We start from the raw sequence: 7,021 nt of genomic DNA, 5'->3' as shown, positions 1-7,021 counted from the left end.
TGGCATTGTTTTACATTCTTGCAAATCTCTTTAATGTCCAGCTTAACAGAGACGGCTAAATTCTCATACCTGCTCCCGTATCGCGTCTAGTGCGGTGTACTGTTTTATTCGAAGTATATGAGGAAAACCTGGAATGTCTTTAAATGACTTAAATGTTTGTAAAATTTGTCTGTGTTAATTTTTAATATGGTAAATACCAATAGATATAGCTCCTATAAATAAAAGCTCGTTGGGATCCTCGATGTTTTTTGGAAAGTAGTGAAAAGGTACCCTGAGGCAAAAAGTTTGAGAAGTGCTGCTGTAATAGGTCCAGGCATGAGAATGTACTTAAAGGAAAGCAACTAGGATTGGACTGAAAACCATGTTGTATGCGGCCTGGCCAAAAACCTGAATGTGCTTCACGGGGAAAAGACTCAGGACCTGATGGCTAGCTTCTAAAGGGAAAAGGAGTGTCAGTGATACCTGCTCATTTAAGCAAGTCAAACAGTGCCGAAGGTAGAAAAAGGAAGCCAGTCACCCACAGTGCAAGGCAACCACCGCCACCGTTATTTTCTATGTACACATGTTCCTGCAAATAGGAAATTATCAAGAGACGCGAATTCAAACAAGTGAAGTGAAAAGCAGGTTGGGAAACACTGATCTGTAATCAATATCTACAGTAAATACATCCATACATCCTTAAAACAACTCATTTTATAAAAATTATTCATGTTCATTTCAAAACCTAAAAAGGATTTAGAAAGTTCAAAGAAGAAAGTGAAAGTCACCTGAAAACCTGCCAAGCAGCGAGAACCACTATACAATTTTGGTAAATATTCTTCCAGACATCTGTCATATAGTGTGCCAAAGAAGAAAAACAAGACAAAACAACAACAAAAACCTGAAAAGTGCTGTGTTTAGGTTTTAGAAACCTTTTAGCTACTGCAGGAGGAAAACAAGCATGTAAAGTTGCTTATCTTAAACACCAGAAGTCAACACTGAGCTGTTTGGGTAGTTCAGGAAAAAGGCCCCTAGTAAAATAAGAAGGAAAACTGGTGAGTTACTGCTGATTCACTAAGGGGCAGTCAGGGCAGGGCCATCACCCTGGGTGGCACAAACAGCTACCAACTGAAAAGCTGTGTTTGAACCCACCTGGAGTGCCTCAGAAGAACAGCCTGGCAATCCACTTCTCATGTGGAGCACAGCTCTAGTGTGAAACATACGTGGTCTCCATGAGTCAGAATTGACTGGACAGTAACTGGTATGCTCAGCTCACCTACTCCTAGTCAAGAGTCTCCTCAGGGCCCCGGTGGAAAGCCTGGTGTTTTCCAGGACTGCTCCTCGGCAGGCTCTGAAGGCCAGTTTTTATCACCAGCCCTGAATGTGTCTAAAATACACTTTTAACAGCTTCCCAGCTTCTTATCTTTGCCTTTCTATTCAGCTCTCAGTGTCTCAGCTTCTAAGTCAGCCCTTAACAAATCACCGAGTGTCAGACCCACCTCTCTGTGCTTCCTTCTCCTCAGGTCCTGGCTTCTCAAGTTCTAGTGGCCTTGGGAGCTCTCCAGTGCCTTCGTGAAAGTTCAAGAGCTCCTGCTTCTTTATCACCTTTCTAATACCGGATGTTAAATTTCTAACCTTGGCCAACCTGATCGGTGACAAAATTTCATCATTTTATTTCACTGTTGTTAGGTGCTGTCTAGTCAGTTCTGACTTGCAGTGACTCTATAGGACAGAAACCCCATAGGGTTTCCAAGGAGTGGCTGGTGGGTTTGAACTGCCCACCTTTTGGTTAGCAGCCAAACTCCTAACCACTATGCCACCAGGGCTCCTTTATTTCCTTAGTGAGGTTAAACATGTCTTATGTGCTTTGGCCATTTGTGTATCTTTTCTTTTGACATCTGTTCAGATTCGTGGCCCATTTTTATTTGGGGTTATTCATTTTACTTGTTGTTCATGACTTATTCTGGAGGAGATTTTTCTATATTTAGGCTAGTAAACAGTTGTGTAATACTACAGATATTTATATTGCACTGTTATAAATACCTTTTCTCGTTGTTTAATGTTTTTACTTAGTCATGTAGACATTTCAGACGGCACAGAAGAGCATTAAGAGCAAAGGCTCTGGTTCAAATTGAGTTTGAATCTTGGCTCCACCACCCACCAGCTGTGTGATCTTGAGCAACTGACTTAACTTTTGTGAGTCCCAGTTTCCGTATCTGTTAAATGAACATAAAGTAGTACCTCTCAGGGTTAAAAAACTATATAAAGCACATAGAATGATAGTAAGTGCAATATGTTGTTGTTGTGGTTGGCCCCTGACTCATGGTGGCCCCATGTACAATGGGATTGAACCATTGTGATACATATGGTTTTCATCGGCTGATTTTGGGGGGCAGTAGATTGCCAGGCCTTTCTTCCTAGTCTTTTAGTTCAGCTCCACTGAAACCTGTTCAATGACTTAAGCAACACGCTTGACGGGTGGTGGCTGCTCTTGAGGTGCATTGGCTGGGAATCGAACCCAGGTCTCCTGCATGGAAGGTGAGATTTCTACCACTGAGCCACCACTGCCCCCTCTAAGTGCTATATAAATGCTTGCTATTTTATTGTTGCTGTTTCTATAGAGATATTTTTAATTTTTTATGTACTCTTGTCCGTCATTCTTTCCCTTAATGGTTTTTGGTTTGGGTGTCATGTTAACAGTAAGGTTTAATGGTTTTGTAGGTGCATGTCAAGTGGTGGTAATAAATCATTTACTGGATGCTTATTATGTATAGTATGCAATTTTCATGTATTACCTCACTTAATTCTTACAACAACATGTTTCCCTATTTCACTGAGAAGAAACAAATGTATAAAGAGTTACTCACATCTATTCAGTGACAGGGCTGGGATTCAAATCCAGGTCTAAATGACTCAAAATCTAGTTTCTTAACCTTATTTACCATATACTGCCACAAAGCTACCTGCAGTGGACACAGAGCACAAACCTTTATTTTAAACTTATGCGATGTGGGGGTTGTTTGTTCCACAGCATAATTTAGGTGATCCTGACTGATACAGGCACCTCAGTAGATAACATGGTCAAGATCTTAGAAAATTAAGCTTTAAAATAACATTGAGGGATGCTCAGCACCATTAGTCATTAGGGAAATGCAAATCAAAACCACAAGATACCACTTCAAACTCACAAAGATGTCTATTATAAAAAAAAGGAAAATAACAAGTATTGGTGAGGAAGTAGAGAAATTAGAACATTCTTCCATTGCTGGTGGGGTGTAAAATGGTGCAGCCTTTTGGTGGTTCCTCAAGAAGTTAAACACGGAATTACCAAATGACTCAACAATTCTACTTCTAGGTATGCATCCCAAAGAACCAGAAGCAAAGATTTTACTCCACCAGAGTCACAGACTAGGGTGAGATGCCTACCGATCCCCTGATGGGTGTAAAACCAGATTTTTTAAAAAAAAGTTTGCTTAAATTATATTCAAAACAACTAAATGTAGTTATAAGGACAATGTTTTGAGATTGTTTAATGAATCACCTTAAAAATGAAACTTTCTATTTCTGATAAAAGTGAATTGTACATATTAATAACATTTGGATTGTTCGAATTTATACAATGGACTTTCATTTTTCTCTGCAAAGCAAATCAAGAGCAGTGAAAAGACATGTGAGCAATGAAAAGAAACAATCAGACCTCTAGCTTTACTGAAGAAACAGCAGAAACTTTGTTACATAAATAACCAAAATGAGGAAGGAAGCACCTGCCAAAGTAACAAAGGAAAAGCTAACGGATAAATCCTCTTGATAACAGATATGATACCAGGCCAGATCTGGTGGTGTACAAAGACGATACGAGAAAATTCTCACCTAATTCTACTTTTGGTTTGTCATTTATGGTGCCTCCCAAGCTGGTATTGTTAGCTGCCAACTCATGGCGACCTCATGTAAAACAGAACAAAACATTGCCTGATCCTGCACACCTTCACAATTGTTGGTATGCTTGAGTCCATTGTTTCGGCCGCTGTGTATTTTGAGTGCCTTCCAACCTTTTCCAACCTTAGGGGGAGCCCTGGTGGCGCACTGGTTAGTTAGCTTGGTTGCTAACTGAAAGGCCAGTGGTTCAAACTCACCAGTCGCTCCCTGGGAGAAAGATGTGGCAGTCTGCTTCCATAAAGATTTACAGCCTCAGAAATCCGATGGGGTAGTTCTACTCTGTTCTACAGGGTCGCTATGAGTCACTATGAATCAACTCGATGGCAGTGGGTGGTTCTGGTTTGGTTCCAACATAGGGGCTCATCTTCTAGCACTATATCAGATAGTATTCCACTGTGATCCATAGGGTTTTTACTGGCTAGTTTTCAGAAGTAGATTACAGGCCTTTCTTTGTAGTCTTTTGCTAAATCCTGCCGACCAGAATGACCCTGCTGGTATTTGAAATACTGGTGGCATAGCTTCCAGTATCATGGAAACACACAAACCATCACAATAGGACAAACTGACTGATGGGTAGTGGAAGCTAGTATTAAAAACTAAAAAAAAAACCAAACCCGTTGCCATCAAGTCCATTTTGACTCATAGCGACCCTATAGGACAAAGTAGAACTGCCCCATACGGTTTCCAAGGAGTACCTGGTGGATTTGAACTGCTGACCGTTTGGTTGGCAGCCGTAGCTCTTAACCACTACGCCACTAGGGTTTCCAAGCTAATATTGTGCACCTGAAAATTTGAGTCCTGGTAACATTTGAAATCCTAGTGGTGCAGTGGTTAAGAGCTCAGACTTCTAAACCAAAGGTCAGCAGTTCGAATCCACCAGCTGGTCTTTGGAAACCCTAGGGGGCAGTTCTACTCCATCGTATAGGGTTGTTATGAGTTGAAATCCCTGATGTTGAAGAAAGGTCACAGGGGAGCAAGCTGGAGGGATGGCAGTGTGTGGCTGGAAAGCAGGGTGCTTGAGTTAATGATTCCAGCGTGGGACATGGGGCCCTGGGAAGGTGAGGTGGAGGCAGAGTGGAGGATCGGGTCATTGGAAGGAGACAGTGATGGGGCTGAAAGGCCAGGGTGTGGGGTGGGCCCCCTACATGGACGCTAACAGGTGATGACCGGGCTTGGGGAGAAGGATCTATTACTCCAGTTATTAGATGATAACAGAGACAAGGATGGGGAGCAAGTATTATGGTATTTGCCAAATGGTATGAGCCTTACTCACGGCCATGAGCTAGAATCAACTTCATGGCAACTAATAACAACATGAGACTTCCAAACCAAAACCAAACCCAGTGCCGTCGAATCGATTCCGACTCATAGAGACCCTAACAGCAGGTTTTATTTTTGTTTTACCAGAGAAAGAAAGGAATCCCTCATCTTCCTAATCCTAAATCTCCCAGCCTCCTGCTTCCATGTGGTTACAGTTATAATCAATTCCTGTACAAGTTTGCTGGGTCCCATCCCCTTCCACCTCTCAGTTATGCTTTCTCTTCTCTGCATCTTCAGTCTTTACCTCTCTTTGCAGTTATGCAGATTCCTGTGCTCCACCCCAAATGTAAGTGGTTCTTAGAACAGCTTTGCTCTATCTTTCCACCTCTGCCTTCTCCCCTCCAGCCTCAATCTCTTTATTCCCCTCAGAGACAAGCTTCTCCAGTCAGCTACTGCTCATTCACTGGCTGTCACTTCCCCTTCTCACTTTTAATCATCTGCAGTGTGGCTTCTGCCTCCCTCCCTTCAGTTATGGTCTCCCATGGAAGCACCAGGGTCTTCTCTGGGCATATATACCAAACCAGCCAAGCCCGTTGCTGGTAAGTCATAGTGACCATATATCAAACCATATAGAACGGAGGAGAATTGCCCCACAGGTTTTCCAAGCAGTGGCTGGTGGACTCGAACTGCTGACCTTTTGGTTAGCAGTCTGAGCTCTTAACCACTGTACTACCAGGGCTCCAGGGGATAAAGTAAGGAGGATGCTTTTCAATGCTCACATTACTAGGCTTCTCAGCAGCCTTTGTCAAAGCTGACTGCACCCTACTTCTGGAAACAGTGTCTTCTTCACTCAGCATCAGAGACAGCACATATCCCTGGTTTTCCTGCTCCTTCTCTGGCAGGGCCTTCTTGTCCTTTACTGACTCCATGTCTTGGTCACTTTATGCCTCTGTCTCATCCAATTCTAGGACATCAAATACCATTTATATATTCCTGTAACTCCCAATTCACACCTCCAGTCCCAACGGCTCCTTTGATGAGCTTCAGACCTATATATATCCATCCGTCTAGATACCCTTTCTGCTTAGACTCACGTGTCCAAAACGGAACTCTTGCCCTTGCCCACGTCCCTGCCAACCCTCTCAGGCCTAACGTCTCAAAGCATGGCGCAAAGTCCGCCGGTGATTCAGAAGAGAAGCCTGGGGGGCATCGCGACGCGACCCCTGCCTTCCTCCCTCGCTGTCTCCTCTCGCGTGCCCCTGTCACACGCGCACAGCACCCTGGCTCTTTACCATTGCGCTCACCTCTTCTACTAGACTGCGAGCAGGAGCCGTGGCCCGGGAGAAAAACCCGTTGCCATCGAGTCGATTCCGGCTCATAGCGACCCTATAGGACACAGTAGAAATGCTCCATAGGGTTTCCAAGGAGCGGCTAGTGGATTCGAATTGTCGACCTTAGCAGCCGAGCTCTAAACCACTGTGCCACCAGGGCGCCTGCGGCCCGGGAGGCGCCCGATAACCCCCGCGGAAGTAAAGGATGAGCGTTTGCAGACCGCCAGGCCCGGGCCTGCAGCGAAGCTAGCGGGGCGGATCTCGGGCCGCGGACGCCCAGCCCCGCACGCCCCGGGGAAGGCGAGGAGGGAGCGCGCACAGGGGACTCCGAGATGGGGAGGCCGGCGGCGCCGCCACCTGCCCTCTCGGCACCGCGCGGGTGTCGGGATAACGCCGCCGTCGCCCCTGGCCGGGTCCTGCGAGCCTCACTTGGGGACCCTGCCCTCCGGAGAGCGGGAGGAGGCGGTGACAACCGGTGGGCCCCGCGGCCGCCCGCGGCCGTCGCCGGTTTAAGC

The sequence above is a fragment of the Loxodonta africana genome, chromosome 11, assembly GCF_030014295.1.
Source record: "Loxodonta africana isolate mLoxAfr1 chromosome 11, mLoxAfr1.hap2, whole genome shotgun sequence".
NCBI lineage: Eukaryota > Metazoa > Chordata > Mammalia > Proboscidea > Elephantidae > Loxodonta > Loxodonta africana.
Note: the sequence above shows the minus strand (reverse complement) of the source record.